The following is a 21829-nucleotide window of genomic DNA, read 5'->3' as shown; positions in this document are numbered from 1 at the left end:
TTGTATATATATAAATATATATACTAGACTTATGTATAAAGTCAAACTAAAAGTAAAAAATTATGAAAACTTATAAAAACTTATCTTAGTCCCAGAATCAAAATTTAATGAACTGAAAAAATGTGAATTTATTATTTTTCTAAAATTAAAGTATAACATTAAAATTTTATGTACCTTAAATGATTCCTGTATAAAAAAATACTCTGTTGGCAAGAGATTTAAAGTTTTGATCAAAATTCTACCATCACAAAGAAAGGATGTACGAGGTGTGGCTATTAAATAACAAGACTAATTGAATGCTAATGCTGTAAAATATTTTATTTTAAATTTATACATATTTAATTATAATAACCTTCCATATATACCCCTCTTCCTTCCCTTCAATGCTCCACTGTTCAAAACAGTGCTGGACGTCTTCTGTAAGCTCTTTTATGATGTGTGCCGCTTTTTCTTTCACAGCTTCAACGGTTTGAAATTTTGTTCCTTTTAATACAGATTTGACCTTGGGGAGCAGATAAAAGTCACATGGTGCCAGGTCAGGTGAATAAGGTGGATGGTCTAACACTGGGATGTTATACTTGGCTAGAAACTTCTTGGCAGACAATGCAGCGTTAGCCGGTACATTGTCCTGATGAAGAACTCATGACTTGTTCTTCCACAATTCAGGTAGTTTTTTCTTATTTTTCCACGGAGTTGAGCAAGGACCTTCAGGTAGTAATGTTAATTAGTAGTTTGACCTTCAGGAACCCAGTGAAGGTACACAATCCCATGAATGTAAAAAAACACAATCATCATTGCTTTGAATTTTGATTTGCTCATTTGAGCTTTACTTGGCCATCTTTGAAACGCTTAAACCACTCAAAAATCCGTACACATGATAAACATTCATTGCCATATACATTTTTAATAAAAGATAAGTAGTGGTTTTTCCAAGTTACATATAAAATTTCACAACAATTCTTTGCTCTAATAAAACACTTATTTTTTCGGCAAAATAAAAAAACTTTGTTATCCAAACGAAGGCCGCAGTCAGACTAATATGTCTACAGAAACTGGAGTGGAAATAATGTTCTTTCTATTTGATTTTACGGTAAACTCACCACACACATAACTAAAGGCATATACATCATTTACACAATTTCAAGGCAGTATGACACTACACTGTTAACAAAATTAATTCATTCCTAAATCCAGTGCTTAATACAAATAACACAGCTGTGTTCTCAGCTATATGTTTTGACCTGCTCATACATGATTAATGTTGTCCATGAAGGCTCAGTTTTCAGTATTAGATATGACGTCATAATATTTGATTATGATATGATTTTATTCTTTATGTAGTATTGTTTATTTATAGCTTACAAATTATGTTAATAAAGTTAGATAATAAAAAATGAGCTAACAAAATACAATATAGGAGCTTAAAATGTTAATTATACGTTGAAAAATGAAAACATTTTTTCAAAAATGGTGGCTGATAGAAAGATTCTGATTTCATATTCATTTTCAGTATCAAAAAAGAGATTAAAATCATGTACCACATGTTAGGAAACAAAAGTTATGTTTATCAGTGTAATCATTGTGTTTAAATTCCTGGTTAATCAGTTGCTGATTAAGTTCATGAAGATCTGCTACTTCTATAAACCTGTAACGATATACTTTGAATTTTCAAATGATGCAACTGTATATACACTGCTTAAGGACAAATTGAATGATGTGGCTTCCTCTGACAGCAGATTGAAGAGTCTTTATTGTGTGAAAAGTGTGCAAACTTTATTAAAAATTTGAGATTGCAAAAAAATGTCATTTTACAGGCTCTTGTACTCAAGGCAAGCATTCGGTTTAAAAAAGAAAACTTTTAAAATTGTTTAAATAATACAAAGCATAATTCTAAATAAACAAAGTTGTAATTTTCTAGGAAGGGTAAACGTTTTGGCTAATCTTTTTTTATAAGAAATACTAAAGAGTACGGACTATAAAAAAATTAAGTTTTTACTATTTAAATACAATTGGTAACTTTTAAGATGGATTTAAATTATTACTTTTTTTTAATTAAAAATATATTCTTTGTTACATAGACCATTGGAGTGAGTGGGATGGTCAAAAACTTTTGTAGTCATTTGAAGGTCTATCAATGTAGAAAATATAGATTGAAAAAACTCCCATTAACTTGTTTTCTGAAGCAATATATAGCTAAAAAAATATATAGCCATTTTTTGGGGAAGGAGTAAATACAATATAAATTTTTTTTGTAATTTGTGATTTTGATTTAAAAAAACTTCAACTTTTGTATGAAAATTTTTTGTTGAAGTGCCCCAGTAAAGATTTGAAATTTTATTTTGGCGAAACACCCCCACCCCCATTTTCCAATTTTTTGCTAAAATTTAATATTCTTTCCCTCCCAAAGTATTTCTCTACCAAATTTGAAAAAAATTGATCTGTGGAGATCAGAGTTATAAGACTAAATACAGGTAAACATGTATATATGCACAAAAAAATGACAAAAATAAATTTTTTGGACTTGCTAACATTGGAATTTAAATTTTTTCACAGCTTATTATAATCTATCTAAATCTTTTGTTAAACTTTTTTAAAAGTACCTCCTTAAGCAGAAAACTTAAAAAAACCAGTTGTTTTTTACCGATATTGTTCATGTACTTTTCCATTATAGCTATACCAGCATATATATATTGCTATAAACAGAAGTAAAAGTAAATAATTGTTTTTAATCTTTATTGCTCGAAAAAATATATTTTATCGGTTTATTTTTTTTTTTAAAGATATATTTTACTATTAAGATAAAAATAAATAAAAATTACTGGTCACAGCAAGTTGAAAAATTATTCTGTAATAAATTTATCTAATTGTAATTCCCAGGTTCGAATCCAGGATATTTCTCATGCTACAAAATCGTCATTTTATTTCATCCTCTGTAGCAGGTGGTGGTCCCAGAGACTAAAAAAAAAAATATTGTAATTTAATACTATATTTACCCTAAATTTCTAACAGATTTAGTACATTTTTAACACAATAGATAACATCTGTTTCTTTAAACAGTAATTTAATTAAAGTAATTGGTTTACCCAGTCACTTTAATTATGAGGAAGATCATTCAAGGGAAACCTTAAAATATATTTTCAGATAAGTTGAATCTAAATCTTTTAGCATAGCATATTCAAAAAGTAATGTGGGATAACAGGAAAATCTGTAAATATTGTTATAAGTAAAATTAGAATAAAAATTCTCCTTCCATATTTTTACTGTTATTACTATGACAAGTGTATAATAAATACATTGATTTTTAAGGAATAATTTTTCTTATTCTTCCATAACATTCAGTAAAAATACTACTGATTTCAAAGATGAACAGTTGGTTTCAAGCAAATGGCGGTAGTCTGACTAGAAAAACTAATCTGATCCTCTATTCTAAATTAATTAAATAAAGTTTATTTTGCAATTATAATAAATATTGACTTGGATTTTTGATCAGGGTATCTTAAAGCAATTCATTATATATATATATATATATATATATTTATGTATATTTTATCTTGTTATAAAAGATTCGGCATCAATCCTTTGGTCATTAGTCCAGTGGAAATTGATAGTGGCTGACCAGGATAAAATCCTGAACTTTCACATAAAATGCTGAGATGCTACCTATTCAGCCACAGAAGTTTGTTTTATGTATATTCACTCTTCTTCTTACAGAGATTTATCTCAAAGAAATTCACCAGGAAATGAGATTCTTTTTATGTTAAGGGTAATAAGAAAAATATACTGTACTAAAACTTTTGAAGTGTTTAACATACATTTTCATGCCTTTTAAATTATTAATCCTAAATAATATTTTACTAAGAACTATTTTTTGAGAAAATTATCATATTTGTTATATAAAAATTGCTAATATTCTGCAACATTCAGTTCATTGATCTGTATTTTATGAATATTCGTTTTGATATGTTATTTTATATGTTGTAATCTTCCACAGTGCATTTGGTAAAGTGTAGAATCTGTCCAATAAAATATCTATCTGACTTTAATCGTAGACAAGAATAGAATCCACAGAACCAGAGACTTGTGTAATGTGAACATTTTTATGAATGAAAGGATTTTTCCTGAAGGATTTTGCGATGCTATTACTCTTAATGAACCCGTTTGCTTCCCTTGCCAATTTCTGAAATGGGTTTGCATAATTCAGTCATTGTGGTCAATCTGGAGGTTTGAAGTGTTCATTTTTCAAAATAAAACTGAATGATTTTGTTGCATTTTAGGATTGTGAATTTTTTAATGATGTATTTTCAAACTACTGACCATGATTTCTAAAACAAAAGGAAAAATGATTGATCAAAAACGTTATTACTGGTCCAAACTCCATCGTGATTTACAGGCCATTTGCTAAAAGCCACTAAAGTTAATTTAAAAACTTTTTTAATTTTTTGATAACTTCTTTTTTATATCGTATAAAACTAATTTAATTCTGAATAAAAGATGCAAAAGTAATATACTACAGTAGTCCACTTCGTTCACTCAGATTACTTCTGTAGTGAAATTAAAACAAAAAAAAATTTGTAATTGTTTTATTATGTACAATACAATCATATAAATGACATATTTTTTAATATTCAAGGGCGTTTAGTTATATTATTCACCTTGAATGAACTTGGATAGAACTCAGATTGAAAATATACTGCAATATTTATTTTCTTCCTTATAGGAACTATATATATATATATATATATATATATATATGTTTTCGTATAATTTTTTTAAAGATTTTATCGATGTTTCTCTTCTTGGATAATCAGGAAGTGCTGATTTCTCTAACAACATATTCAATCTTTTCTTTTAACCTTCATAGAATATATATATATTCAAATTAGGATAAAGTTGTTGGAGTTATTATGAAAGTAATTTATGTTTTTTTTTATCAGAATATCTCCCACATTTTCTTTATTCCTGTTTCAGCGGTATTTACTGATTTCATCAAAAGCTGTGACGTAGATGTAAAATATTATTTTCTTCATGTTAATTAAAACTCTCATTTGAAAAATATTATTGTATTTATATATATTCTGTTAATTAGATAACAGAACAAAAATTATAAATTATTAATTTATTTGGACATTATAAAAAAGTTAACGTTTTAAAATTATTAAAAATTATAAATATCTCACAAATTAGTAAAACTATTCCTCCAAAAACTTTTGGAGGAATAGTTATTTAATTAATAGTTATTAATTAACTGCTTAGTGTAGTTTCTAATAGTGCGAGTGGTTAATGGCATCCATCTTAAAAAAATTCATATTTTTTGTTGATTTAATACATAATTTTTGTTAAATTTAATGTTTTCTCTATTCAAACTGTTTTAATTTTTTTTATGTGATGAATATAAAAATTGTATATTTTGTAAATTTTTCCTGTTTATAATGTAATGTATAGAAGTTGTTGATGGTAAGATATCTTACTGGGTGTGAAATGTTTTGTTAACTGTAAGTAAATGTACACCCAGCTACATGTAGTGTATTTTATTTAGTACAATCTTTGTAATTTTATTTTTATTTACCAGCATTATTATATTTGACGGTATATATTATTTTTTAACCAAGACTATTTTTCTCCTGAAAAAAAAAAGTTGTATGACTAGTTGATTGATGTATATTTAATGTATGCATTTTCTAATAATAATTAACATGAAAACAAATTACTAAAAATAAAAAAAAATAATAATATGTTCGTTACTGTCAAAGAAAAAACGTAAATGTGTATTTTAAATCTTTTTAAGTACTTTTTATTTTGTAAAAAATGTTGACAATCCAAGGTGAAAAAAATAATTAGCAAATAAGTTATTTATAGTGTAAACTTTTCATCTGCAGTTTCAATTCTTATTTTTTTCTCCATTTAATCCAAATATTTTATCTTATAAATATGGAAAATAATTTTTTTTAACAATTTTTTTCTAAGCATATTTTTTTTAGTTCATAAATTTATTTTACTTTATTTAATTATTATTTTTACTTTCTCGTCTAGATAGCGCTGTAACTCTACCAGGGGGAAAGTATTGTAATCGGTCCAATTTAGGGATATGCGGTTTTCACCGAATCTTGACGTTTTGACACCTAAGGGACTCAAAAAAAAACCAATAAAAAAACCCGGATGGAAATTTTCCGTCCGTATGTACCTGTCTGTTTTCGATGTCGAACCCGCTTCTTTTATCACTAGAACTACTGAATCGATTTTGACCAAACTTGGTCAGATTATTTCTATGTATATGGGGGAATTGATGTCATTACATTTTCAACTATAAAGATCAAGGGGCAAAGTCATCTTCTCGAGAATTTGCTTATTAAAGTCTTATTTTTCTTAAGTACATTTGTTAACAAATAAAATATAATAATATTTGCAAAAAATCTTTACAAAATCGCACTCTTACCCCCAAAAAATGCTCTAAATAAACTATAAGTGGGTATATTGCGTCAATAATATCTCCTTTCCACAAGGAGCGCTAGTGTAGCACTGACGTACAGCTGCTGTAGTCATCTGCTATGTTGTGACAACATAGGTGAGCGGTAGAATTAATTAAATTAATAATATTTAAAGTGGCCGCTAATACCGCTACACCCGCGCGAATGTACTACGGTAGGCGCGCGCGCTTTAGTTAGACTCATTGAATTAAATATACAAAAAATATTATATTTAAATAAAATTATAAATATTACTTCTTTGTACCAAATAAAGGAAATATTGTGATCGCGAAAAATTTCAGATTTCAACGGAAATATCCATTTTGAAGCCATTTTGACTAATTTCATCTTGACATGTACGTATATCTCGCAAAACTTAAAAACAATTAACCGTAGGATATTGAAATTTTGGATATAGGACTGTTGTATCATCTACTTGTGCACCTCCCCTTTTGATTGCAATCGATTGGACCAAAAGTGTCCAAAAAAAGGGAAAAGGCGAAGGAGAATAAGTGAAAGGTAAAATTTGTGAAGTTCAGTTTTTAAATTTTTTTATCAAATTTTCAATTGTGTTCATTTAAACTCTCTCTCTCTCTCTCTCTCTATATATATATATATTAATAAATGAACATATATAAATGAATGTTTGTCTGTATGTCTCTTATGCTTCCTAAACCGTTCATCCGATTGCAATGAAACTGGTGAATTGTTGTGGGCACGCCTGCGAAGGTTTCTGAATAATTTTTAACCCGCTAGGTGGCGCTGGGGTCGATAAAGTGAAGAAGGAAAAAGGGAAATAGGAACAAAGGGGAAAAGGAGATAAAGTGAAAGGTTAAATTTTGTGATGTTCTGTAATGTTCATTTTTTAAATGTTTTATCAAATTTTCAATTGTGTTCATTTAATCTCTCTCTCTATATATATATATATATATGTACACTCAAAACTAACAATAGTAGCGAAGCATTGCAGGGTCTGCTATATATATATACCTTTTCTTTTTTTTTTAATGAAAAGAACATAAAATTTTATTTCACTAATAACTTCTGATACTTTTTTTAATTTTTATTATTGAATTATTATTTCTTGTAAACATTTTTTACAATCACAGTTTAATAATCATTAATAAATCAATATATTTAAAGTAAAAAAAAAGAAAAAAAAAGTAAATTAAATCGAATTCAAACCGATGTCCCTTCCTTTGTAAGATCCAAATATTTCATTAATTAATATTTTATTTGGCTATATCTCTGGAACCAATGAAAAGTTGTCAATGAGGGCTTATTACTGCAGTTAAGAAAAAATCCAAAATCCAAATTTTTTGTGTTTTCGGCTTTTTTGGACACTTTTAGTCCAATCGATTGCAATCAAAAGGGGAGCTGCATTACTAGATGTTATAACAGTCCTAAATCCAAAATTTCAATATACTACAGCTAATCGTTTTTGAGTTATGGTACATACGTACATACAGATGTCACGTCGAAACTAGTGAAAATGGATTCAGAGATGATCAAAATGGATATTTCCGTGAAATCTGAAAACCGAAATTTTTCGCGATCGCAATACTTCCTTTACTTGGTACAAAGAAGTAAACAAACTATCCGGGATTTATAATTTTGGAAAATTGTAGACTCCTTTTGGAAGCCCTATATATATGATTGATGTATAAATTACAAAAAAAAAATGTTTAAATATTGAAACCGAAGGGAGATAAAGAAAAAAACCATAATTTCAGTTTTAAGAGATAGGGAGTAATTTTTTGAAAAAAAAAACTTTTTTTAAATTATTTATATATGTACTGTAGATAACAATTTGTTTTAATAAAATTTTCTCTAAAATATCTCTGAAGAAAATTAAGATTTGTTTTTTCGTGATATCTCCCATCTCCAAAAAAAATTAATACGATCAATGTACGTAGAGATATTTGAGCAAAATTTGAAGAAACTCGGTTCGGTCAATCCTAAAATATAAGGCGCCGAAAGTAGTGAAAAATAAATACGTACACACACACACACACATAAATAGATATGTTTTTTTTTGGTCTAAATATTGGGCTCTAAAACGTAAAGATTTCGCAAAAAAACCAGAACGTTATTTTCGACATGATCACCATACTTTCTCCTTTAATATAACTATTTTGGCTACTTTCGCCGGTAAAGTAAAACTTTACCGATGCTAGATAAAATAAGTGTATACTAGTGTAAAAATACTAAGTAAAATGTTTATATTATTGTTGTAAGGATTCCAGAAATTCTGTTGTTAAGTACGGCTTAGTAATACTTAATTTTCATTAAGTAGAGGATTTTCCATGTATATTGATCGGTAGAATTTTATGATACCAATAATTTGGATACAGTTGTTGTTAAAATAATAATTACTGTTATCTTTTAAGATCACTATAGTTTCTATGTTTAGTACCGCCTACCTTTCTTAGCTTCGTTATTTTATTTCTTGTTGACGCGTTTCGGAACCACTCCATTATCAGAACTTATTGTACTGATACTTTATATTTTTGTTAATATTTATTCAGTGTTTAGTAAGCGCCCCTTCCTATATTTAACATCATGATTTATTTGGTTTATTTGTTATTAACGATTAATACTTATCTTTTAATTTTATTTATCTACTAGCTGCGGGACGTGTTTCCGCATCCAGGCCCTCCGAGCGGATTGGCCTGGCGGTCGGCGTCTCGGAATGGAATTATTAGGTGTCCAAAATTGATTTCCTTTTGTGTAAAAATATTTTTTTTTTGAATAATGAAAATTAATATAACGAAAGTTAAATTAGAAATTTAACTCTAGAAATTAATACTAATTAATCGGGATTTTCCGCTAATAATTGGTACATACCGGTGCCTACTTTTTGGTTATAATTCATTATTTTATGAAGAAAAACTATCACATAAATAAATAAAAAATATGTAAAAAAGTTTTTAAAACACCACTTAAATTAAACGCATTAAAAGGTAAAAAATAATTTTAGAACGGTATCTCAGATTGGATTTGATAACAAGCTTTGATATGTAAGATTATGTGAAAGTCAGTTCAAATTAAAAATTTGATGTTTTTGCCACATTTTTATTATGCGTGTTTGCACCCGACTGTTTAAGCCATTCATCACGCATAAGAAAAAATTGGCAAAAACATCAAATTTACACCATTTGAATCGTGAAAATCGTACGAGCCGTTGCCGAGATAACGGTGGCACTCGTCACCAATTTCCGAACGGCACCCCGGGGACTTGAAAATAATATCATCCGACGGGTACCACTGGGAGCGGATAGGGTTGTTCATCTCAGGGTTCGAAGAAATTTTTCAAAGCGCTAGAACCGACCGTTTTCGAGATATTTGCGATATTCTTCCGAAAATTCGGATCCGGTTAAAAAGTAATAAATTTTCCAAAACTTCGATATATATTTTATATATATATATATACGAAGTGCGACAATAAAGTAATGAGACTGATGTGTAAAAAAATGTTGCTTACCGTTTTAGTCATGTTTAGTGTTGTTTCCTTCAAAGTAGTTCCCCTCTGATTGCACATACTTATTCCATCGCTTCTGACATTGATGGTAACATTTCTGGAACTCATCTTCTGTAATATTCTCCAAGACCCTCGTCACAGCTTTTTGGACATCTTGTGTTGTTTGAAAACGGTGTCCCTTGACCGCCATTTTGACTCTTGGAAATAGAAAAAAGTCGCACGGAGCGATATGTGGTGAATAAGGTGGCTGTGGTAGTACTGAAATTTGTTTTGAGGTTAAAAATTGCTGTACTGACAGAGCAGTATGGGATGGCGCATTATCGTGATGCAGAATCCAATTATCAACAATGTTGGCACGGACACGAAGAACTCGTTGACAAAGTCTTTCTAAAATTTCTTTGTAAAAATATCGGTAAACCGTTTGTCCAGGAGGCACCCACTCTTTATGAACAATTCCCTTGGAATCGAAGAAGCACACGAGCATGCGTTTCACTTTTGACTTTGACATGCGAGCTTTTTTTGGTCTGGATGATTCCTTTGAGCACCATTGCGAACTTTGGCGTTTTGTCTCTGGATCGTATTGAAAAAACCAACCTTCATCACCAGTTATAACGCGGCTCAACAAATCTGGATTGATTTCCGTTTGCTCTAACAGATCGGCTGCCAAATTTTTCCGTGTTTCTCGCTGTTGTGTGAGATTTTTGGGGACCATTTTTGCACAAATCTTTCTCATACCAAGATCTTCAGTTAATATTAGACGAACCGTTTCTCGATCGATGTTGAGTTTTTCTGCAATCATTTTCACGGATAATCTTCGATCAGATCGTACGATTTCACGCACCCTGGTCAAGTTGACATCTGTCCGTGAGGTTGATGGTCGTCCACTGCGGTCTTCATCTTCAACATTCGTTCTGCCTTCACTAAAAGTTTTATGCCACCGAAAAACTTGAGCTCTTGACATAACCTCCTCTCCAAGCCTTCTGAAGCTTACCGTAAGTTGTCGTCGCGTTTTCACCCGATTTAACGCAAAAAGAAATGGCATACCGTTGCGCAATATTTTGCGGTTTCATTTCTCTGACGAGAGACACAAACACGTGTTCGCTTATTACAGCACAACTCACGACTGAGCAGTTGCATCCATGTGCCGCTTGGACTAGAAGTAGCTTATAGACCAAGGTCAAAGATGGTGTGCCTACGCAAGCTGCAGGGTTGCCACATCTTGCAAAGAAAAATCAGTCTCATTACTTTATACCTGACCACCACGAGACATGTATTAACGAATCGGGATTTTCCGCTAATGATCGGTACATTCCGGTGTTAAGCTAAGAGAGACGCACACACAGACACACATACAAATGCCGTTTAGTTGGGTAGGATTTCCTGCTTTTATAAATTGAAATTCTTGAAAAGGACATCCGCTTGATTGTTTAGTCGTTCATTTATGATTGTTTTATTGTTATTTTTTTAATTTAAAGATTTATAAAATGTTCATTCTTCTTCCTTTAACAATTTTTGAATTAATTTTGTTGATTCTTCCATTTTCTTCGGGGTATGAACTTCTTTTATTAAATGCGTTGCGTAATTAGAATCATTTATTTTATTTTTTTAACATCTCATGTGTTCCTTATACCTTGTTTTTAATTTTCTTCCCGTTTGTCCAATGTATTTTGCATTGTATTTACGTTTTATTTTGAAATAAAATATATAAATGGTAACGGTGTACATATATATATATAATGTTATTGTATTAATGGAAATATAAAGTATCATTACTTTTACAATGGAGTGGTTTCGAAACGCGTCAACAAGAGATAAAAGAATGAAGCTAAGAAAGGTTGGCAGTACTAAACATAGAAGTAATATTAGTATTATGTTATTATTTGTGTGATATTTATACATGTTTCTTGTGGTTTTATCTTATATCTGATAATATGTTTAATAGGCTAAGACGTTTTAAAGAGTAATAATTTTATCTCGTTCTGTAAAAATGTTTTAAAGAAAAATGACTTTTGTAATATTACTGTGATATATGTGTAATAACTATAAATTCTCATCTTTTAATATAATTGTATCAAAGCTTTAACGTATATATATATATATATATATATATATGAAAACGGAGATTTGATCAAATCCCTAAGGTAGATGATCAATTCACGGATGATGTTAAAATTAAACTCTGTGGGTGATTTCTCTAAAGAAAGTAAGTGATTTTGAACAAGCGGCATGATAAAGAACCTCGTTAATCAAACGAGGTTAGAGAACGAAGCGAGCGTAGGTTGTTTAATTAGATTATGTTGATTCCTTGTAATGATGTATCGCGCACTATAAAAATATAACCTAACCAAACATAACCTACGGTCGCTAACTTCGTCTAATTAACGTTAAATATACAAATTTTATATATATTTTACCTATTTAAATGCCAAGTAGACAGCTTCATTGAATCCTGATTTGTACATAATTTTAACATCTTCCGTGAACTGATCATCTACCTTAGTGATTTGATCAAATCTCCGTTTTTATCATCTCCCTGCGACATATATATATATATATATATATATATATATATATATATATATATATATATATATATCTTATGCAGGAGGTGTAAGAATAATATACTAAAAGTAGTAAGTAATTATTATTTTATATAAAATATTTTTCTGAAATTTTATATTTTAAGAAAAAAGTTCAATATTTCAAAATATTGAATTTTTAATAATATTAAAACTTTTTTCAATTTGTTCTTTTTTAATTTTTTAGGTTATGTGTAGAAAATAAAAAAAATTCGTGAAGAATGTAACATATGTTCTACTGGCGAGAATAAAGATGAAAGTTCATACAAATATAGATACGGAAATATTTCGTTAGCGAGTTTCGGTTAGTGAAAGATTTCGTCCTGCTTTTTATGTCTTCGCTAAAATTAAGGCAACCTGTAATAATTATTGAGACCTAAATTAAGTAGTTTTACATTAAATTTGTCCTGAAAAATTAAAAAAAAAAAAATATATATATTTTTTTTAATTTTTCAGGACTTAGTATATATATATATATATATATATATATATATATATACACTAATTCCCAAAACTGTATTTTAAGTCATTTTCCAGAAATCTAGAATAAAAGACAAAAAAGAATGGGGTTGAAAAACACATAGTATTTTATATTTGGCGTAAAATAACTTTGTTAAATGAATAATATACACGTAAATATTTTAAACAAAACTTGTAGAGAATTTGATTCTGAGTCAAAAATAACGTCCATAGAAATAACATATAAACGTAAGAATTTTGAAATTTATTAAAAATAAAACATATTAAAATGTGACAAATTTTAACCGGGTATTAAACGAAACAAATTTCAATATTACAAAAAAAAAAAAATGTTTTAGAAGAATAAAAGATACAAATACAAACAATAAAAACAACTTACAAACAATCAAATAAGTTGCTGAATCTTCTCCGCTGCAGTGGATATAGCATTTTTCCCGACGAAAAATGTTTTTGATGGCTTTACGATTTCAACAGGGTTGTTTTAAATTAGTTGTACCCCATGAGAATTCCACTCGCTAACTCTTCTCTTTTATTACACTGTTGTTGAAATTCGAATGATTTCAAGTGACGTCACAGGTAGTAATCCAGTTGATAGGTCTACTACGTCTTTTTTTTGTTTAAAAAAGTCGCATAAGTGTTGATTAATTGTTAAAGAAAAGCGTGGAGTGTGCCATCGCACTGTTAAATCATCTGCTTTCTTTTATCAGTAGTAGCGGCTTGCGTTTAGGCACTGTAGAACTGCAGCTCTCCCTATTTCCATTTGATATTATCGATAACATTTAATACAATCAGTCCTTTATGCTTTCATTCTTTCTTTATACTTGTACAATATATAATCTTTAAGCTTAATGTCAGTAGCCATTCTCCAGTTTATGAGAAAGATACACAAATATTTGTACGGAACTGTGCGCTTCACAATTCCAGCGGCGTGGTGTGCATGCGCACATAGGAAGCTGCACGCGAGGCTGTGAGGGAGAGAGAGCATTGCCGTTCCCGCAGTGCCGATCGATAAAATTTGAATCGATAAAATATTTATTTTTAGCAGTAATAATTTATTTTAATTAAATAAATACCTACTTAATAATTTTTAACTCTATTCAAATAATCTCACGTCAATCAACGCCATCTCTTGCATTTTAAGAGAACTAACCAAGACCAGCACTATGTATATTGTACATTCTAAAATTCAGCAGATTCAAATATTTTCTTTATACTCCGCGTATTTTTAAATTAAAAAAATTAATACATAATAAAAAATTCCTTTGTATACATTTAATTCATGTAGAATTGCCCATGAAAAATATTATAATAGGTTATAGTATATATATTTGACCGAGTTTTATAATAATTTTAAATAATATTTTATTAGGATCAGTTATGGAGGGAAATGAAGATAGATGTTATAGTTCAATAAACAGCCGCAAAAGAGATACTGACGATGAAAACAAAGATGAAAATTTTACTTACAAAATATTTAAAAAAGGAAAACATGAAGAGAATAACAGTAACAGTGAAGAAAATAATAAAAAACATAGTGATGAAGTAACGGCTAAAAATGAACATTCAAAAGAATTAAGAAGATTTCGTAACCATCGGTATAGAGAAAGGCATGACAGAAAATTTTCTTAAAAAAATAAAAACATTCTAATAAATTAACAAGATTGCGTGTTCAGCGATATAGAGAAAGGCAAAAGAGCAATTCTTTACAATCAGAAATATCCGATGAAAAAAAAACACTAAAAAGAATTAACAAAATTACGTGTACGAAAACATAGAGATAAAAAAATTCTAACACAACGCGCCTAAAGAAGTTTTCACTTCAAAAATAAATTCAGTTAATTCATTTCAGAATTAACTGTCCTCTTTTTTCGGTTCTTTTATTTTACAGAAAATTTTAACCATGGTCTTGAAAAGGCCCAGAAAAACAAATTTTCTGGAGCATCCCCACTAATTTTAGCTGCGACTCTCCACTGATTATCAGAGAAACAACGTCTATCAGATGTGGCAAATTATTATACGAAAAGTTTGAATATGAAGTACTACAAACATTCCCATTGAAAATAATTGGCTCCAATATTATGTCACTTATATTATCGCAGCACATGTTAATGTGGAACTGCGTTGGTGTCCAGTTTCGACGATGTCATGTGAATTTTCGTTATTCCATATGTAACTGTTTTTTAAATTAAAAATTCTACTTCGAGTAAATTTGGCTCCATCGATAAAAAAATAAAAATGGAATAAACATTGTTCAGAATCCAGTGACAACAATTTAAACGTACAGGAAGTAAATTTTGAACCTTTTATAAATTAAAAGGATGGATTCATCTTTTTGAGGTATTCACCATGTCTTACTTTGTGTTAATCCAGTGCCGAGCTAAGTTCAACGTGCTTAATTTCGCTTTCTTCTTCTCCGACAGGATTTTGTTCTTGCCGTTCAGAGGTATATTAAGAAAACGGTAATTATCCAGTGGTACGTAAGCACGGAATTACCGAAGCAAAGATTTCTGTCCCTGGAATCTTCCTATTCGGAAATCTTTGATGATATTTTCGCCGTTTCCATTGCAGAATACATAAACAAAAATGTTGTTTGAGTATTCTTTATTAGAAAATCTATAACACAATAACTGACAAACATTATTACATTCAATTACTTTAATGTTTGTTGCTCTTCAAATGCAACTGTCCGAAAGAAGCCTACAGCGAAGGCCGAGTCATAAATTCAGTGATGTAAACTTCTACCGAGGCATTTACACCGTTGGCATCCCAACGAGGTCTGACTAATTACGGTGAGATGTAATCAGTTAGAGGGTCAAAAAGACGACCTCCGTTAAAGCCCATCAGCGCTATTGACCGTCGATGGCGGGGGGGGGGGTGACGTACGGAATCGTCACAAGATGGACTCTATTTGGGTGGGGGGAAGTTCAAATGCAATACAAAAAACTTAATCGTTGAAATCAGCTGTTAGTATTGCCAACTTATGAAATAAATTATTTCAAAGAAATTTATATAAAATTAATTTTTAATTAGCTTTAAAGATATCTAATAATTTATTTTTAATGGTGTCTTAAATTATTATTATTTTTTAAAAATATTTTATTCTTTTGTAATATTGAACATTTTTTTTCGTTTAATATGTGGTTAAAATCTGTTACGTTTTGAAATATTTTGTTTTTAATGATCTTCGAAATTCTTACGTTTATATTTAGTTTTTGTGGACGTTATTAATACAGTTTTACTCGGAATCGAATTTTCTACCTTTGTTTGTTTATTATACGTTTAACAAGGTTATTTTACGCCCAAACATAAAATAGTATATGTTTTTCAACCAATATTTTTATCTTTAACTCCAGATTTCTGGAAAACTACTTAAAATACAGTTTTGTTTTTTTTTAAACTCCAGGACAACCATTGCGTCAGAGAGTGAGATGAATGATTTGTTGCGTGTGTAAAAATGTCATGCCAGACCGGGATTCGAACCCGGGACCTCCGGATGAAAGACCAAGACGCTACCGCTCGCGCCACGGAGCCCGGCAAAAATACTTTTCTGGAAATTATTATTTCTTTTTTTTTAATTTTTCAGATCAGATCTCACATAAATCTACTGAATTCACATCTTAATTTAACTACCAAGAATTATAGTTTAGTTTAATTTTATCGAAGGTATAGAAATCAGGGCGAAATCTTTCATTAACTGATATTCGTTGACGAAACATTTCCGTTACCTTTTTTTTTTTTTAAAGAGGTGGAGGAACCCTATTTACGGGCGCCTAAGCAGTGTCGGGCTCGCTAACAGGTTCCGCCAGTTATAACCAAGGGCGTACCGACGCCCTGCGCACTATATACCTACTGTACACTATACACATATACCTACACTATATACACTATACCTGCGCACTACCGACTAAACCTACACCCCTGGTTTCCCCCTTCCTGGGACAGCTTATAAAAACATTTCATCAGAAGAAGGGGGAACCGCACACACACACACACAGTCATAACAATCCAACAATGTCACACACCACACAAACAACACTACTGGAAGCAACACATACAGCACGTCAAATACATACACCGACAAGAACCTGCAGAAAACAGGACATACTACTAACACCCACGCATTATACACTCACTCACACAGCCGTCAAGACATTTCCGTTACCTTATATATATTTATACTGACTTCCTTCTTTATTTTTATCAGTAGTACATGTCCTGTAAGTTTATTAAATTAAAATTTGTGAATCAATAACACAATATTAATTAATATTTAAAGACAAAAATTGTGTTTTTTTGAATAGAATAAATAACTATTTTTAAAAAATAAAAGGTTTTATTAAAAAAAAAAAAAAAAAAAAAAAAGTTTGATCTTGATAAACCAAGAAAATTAACACATCAAACAAAAAATTAATATATTATCTCTTTTTTTCTTCTTCAAAATGAAACAACTTTTGTCTGTAAAATTATTTTCTAAAATATATTGTTACTATGTTTTAATTATTAAGGTTGAAAACTTAAAAAAATGAAAGTTTAAATAAAGATTAAACAGTAACTCATTTATCAAGTTGGCAGAACAATTCTAGTATACATAAATGTGATAATTTAATTAGGTAATTTATGAAATACCGGCGTAACCATTTATTCTCTTTAAAAGTGTAAACTTTAAAAAAAATATTCTTTATTAATTTACCCGCTTCTCAGTTATTTCAAATTAAAAATCACGGAAAATTTACTTATGTATGCAAAGAACTGTATGGCAAATTGCAATTTAAGAAGCACCTGTAATACGTGGCGGAGTGGGCTTGCAATTCCTTCTTCGGTATTCGACGTGTGGCCAATCCTGATAGGGGTCTTAACTTTAAAACCATGAGCATTCTGTATAAAAGCGTGTGCGAAGCTATTATGCTATACGCGGCGCCTGTTTGGTCGGATAAGCTAAAATATAAAAGTTATCGGGACATATTAAGAGCTCAGTGTTTAATATTTTTAACGATAACGGGTGGTTACCGTACTATACCACGGGAGACATTCTTGGTGATTACAAGCGTGAAACCGATAGCCTTGACTGCGTTTGAGAAGAAGCAGCCTTATGAAGTCCGGTGAGTTGACTTCGGATAAAGTTCGAGAAATTGAACAACATGGCAATGTCTTGTGGCAGGCCAAAAGGGATGAGACAGATGGTGGGTGTTATACGCATGATCTCTCTCCAAATGTTGTTAGTTTGCGGGACGTCTCTCAGGTGAACCCTAATAAATATGTAACGCAATATTTTCCGGCCATGGTGGTTTTGGGACAGACTGCAGAAATTCGGCCTGGTAGTTTTTAAGGTGTGTCCTCAGTGTGGACAGTTGAACGACATCTGCCGTGTTCTTTATGAGTGCTCGAAATACCAGTTAATACGTACGGAGACCGTCCGTCGGCTTGATCTTATCGGATCTCCGTGTAAACTGGAGGAACCAGGCCGAATGGGCAATAGTGGAGAGTTTTGTAGTGTACTTAGCAAAGGAAAGGATTGCTGAGGGGATCTAGAGCTCTGCTTGGATTTCTCTTTTATTCTATTTTTGTTTTATAAATTATGTTTCTGTTGTTCTTGTCCTTTATTTTGTTTTGTTATTGTTCCGTGTAATATTTTTATCTTTTGTATTGTGTGTTGAACTCAGTTTTACCTTCTACGGGTAGGTAGTTCAATTCCTTTGTTTGTTAGATATTTTCAGTCTTGCTTAAGACTCGGTGAGATGTGTTTTGTTTCGAGTTCATTATTTCGAGCTCATTAAGTAGACCGATGGGAAGGTCACTCGTGGAATTCGTATCGGTAGCAACCAGGCGATTTGTCATCCGGGAGCAAATCATTCAGGATGATTTGCTCCCGGATGACACTATGGTGTGTGTGAGGTTTCGTAACACCGGCCTGTCATGCGGGTTAACCCACCGGGTTGGTCTAGTGGTTAACGCGTCTTCCCAAATCAGCTGATTTGGAAGTCGAGAGTTACAGCGTTCAAGTCCTAGTAAAGGCAGATATTTTTACATGGATTTGAATACTAGATCGTGGATACCGGTGTTCTTTGGTGGTTGGGTTTCAATTAACCACACATCACTGAGAACGTACAAGACTAACAACACTTCATTTACAATCATACAAATCATCCTCATTCATCCTCTGAAGAATTATCTAAGCGGTAGTTACCGGAGGCTAAACAGGAAAAAGAAAGGCCTGTCATGCGGGAAATCGCCATTTTCGAGATCGACTTACAATCTTCTGAAATCATTGAGGCGGAGGTGTGCCAGGTGATCTGTAGTATGGCATTCTGGTCGAGGTGGACTGCAATATGTAAAAAACCGAGGTTTCGAAGATAATCTCCGGTAAAACCCGTAAGGACTTGGAACGGAAGGGGTGGCGGAGGATGTCTCCCCCCACGGGGTCAGGATGTATGCAAGATTATTATGCTATATAAGGCGGCTGCTATCGGGATATATTATTGAGGGCTCAACACGACTTATATTATTAATGGTAACTGGTGGTTACCTGATCTTGGTGATTGCAGGTGTGAAACCGATAAGATTTGATTGCGTCTGAGAAGCAACAGCTTTATGTTGCTAAGAAGTCCGGTGAGTTGACTTCAAAGAAAGTGCGGGAAATTGAATAACACGGTAATGCTTTGTGGCAGGTCAGATGGGATGAAACAGAGTGGGTGTTATACGCATGATCTCCTTCTGATGTTTTTGGTTTGCGAGGCGACACTTGGGTATACCTTAACAAGAATGTGACGTAATTTCTTTCTGGGCATGGCGCTTTCAGATACACATTGCAGAGACTCGTCCTGGTAAACTCCGGCATGTGTCCACAATGTGGAAAGTTGGACGATGCCTGTCGTGTTCTTTACGTATGCCCTAAGTACGAGCTAATGCGTTCGGAGACTATTTTCCGGCTCGATATTATCGGGTCGGCGTTAGATATCCTTGTTAATTGGATGGACCGGGCCGAGTGGGCGATCGTTGAGAATTTCATCATTTACTTGACAAGAGAAAGGATTGCTGAAGAAGTTTAGCGTTCCGCTTGGATTTGCCTTATCTTACATATTTTTATTGTTGTTTTTTGTTTTATTTTTTGTTACTGTTTCTTGTTTTCGTGTTATATTTTACACTAATGTTGCGTGTTGAATTCAACTTTTTCCTATTTCGGATAGGTAGTTGTGATTTCAGTTCCTTCCAGTTGTTTATTCAGTCTTATTAAAGACTTGGAGTTGTGTTTCGTTTTTGGTTCATTAAACAGTAATACACCGATGGTAATGTCACATGTGACATCCAGACTGAGGCAAGAACAAGCTGAAAGTTGCCTTTTGCCGAAAATGACCTCCGGTAAAGCCCATTAGGCCTAGGTACGGTGGGGGTGGTGTGACACCCAAATCCGTCACACGGAAGGTGTCTTCCCCTGTGGGGTCAGAATGCTATATGGTCCGGCAACTAGATACCAAAGTATTTTTTTATCGAGTATTTTCTGGAATGGGTTCACGTTTTTATCATGAGACGCCACATGTCGGCGTTGTAAAATTTCACGTGATGCTTGGCAATTCCCCTTTATTTTTTATTCTCCCATTTCAGTCATTCCCTCAAACATTCATTGGATTGCGCTGTGAGCACCACACTGTGTAGATCAACGAAACAGTGCCGATGATTCACAATATAATGACAGAACCCTTCCATTTCTAACGAAGAAGGTCTGATAGGAACGTCAGGAATCCGAGCAAAATATACTCCCGTCATTAATATTGTCTTCTTTAGTATTCACCAGGGTTTGAATCGATCTATCGATTTTTACAATGAAACACTCGCCGTTTTTACGACAGATGTCGCCGATAACCCTTCATTGTTAAGGGTAGACACGATCAACGTAATTTTTTCGTCTCGAAAACAGCGTCTCATCGATTTGTCGATCGTACCGTTTCTTCCAATTTTACCTTGTTTGTGATATTCAGTAGTACCTCTCTAATGAAATTATTCAAGTCGACTACTATATTCGGACACATTCATCAATCAGGGTGATACCGGGAACACTCGATAGTTCGAACGCTGAACTATATTGATAACGTATGACAGTCATGAAATTGAGATCCTAATTTTTCAGCCAACTACCGAAACGCATATTGACGACCGGCAAATACGTTTGTTGCAATGTCTTAACACGTTAGTTTCGTAAAAACGCATAGAATTTCCGTTGCGACTGTCTTCGTTCCCGGTAAAATGCCACGCGGTTGCAAGAACTCAATGGTATCGTGCTTATTAGTCGGAAAATTCCAAAAATTCATGTTAAACGTCGATAACAAAATTAAACTGCTTTCACTATAAATGTACAGAACCAACTCTTAAGGTAATCGGTTGTAATAAATTAGATTCAGATATTGAATTGAATTTACATCATTACGAAAAGGAAACCTTTCCGTTCGAGGCATTTAATCTTTAACTAGCATTTTATTATTGTTAAAAGGAAATAAATTTTGAATTTAAACGAATAATCAGTGCCGCCGGTGTTCAGTAAAATTACCTTTAATTATTTCATTTCTATCAGATGATTGTTATGTGTACGAAAGTTTTACTATTATGAATTTATTTATATTGTCATAATTAATAATTTGGTAAATTGTAATACAGAGAGTTTATGATTTAATCTTTTCTTTGACTTTCGTTGTACTGGTTAAATTTCTACTTAATACTGTTTTATAACATTCTAGTCATTATACTTACTGGTTTTTGTCGCAAAAAATTTATTCATTACAAAATTGTACTTACTGTAAAACATTTCATTTTCAGTACATATTTAAGTATAAATA

The sequence above is a fragment of the Lycorma delicatula genome, chromosome 12, assembly GCF_047948215.1.
Source record: "Lycorma delicatula isolate Av1 chromosome 12, ASM4794821v1, whole genome shotgun sequence".
In the NCBI taxonomy this organism is placed as follows: Eukaryota; Metazoa; Arthropoda; class Insecta; order Hemiptera; family Fulgoridae; genus Lycorma; species Lycorma delicatula.
This window is presented reverse-complemented; position numbering follows the sequence as displayed.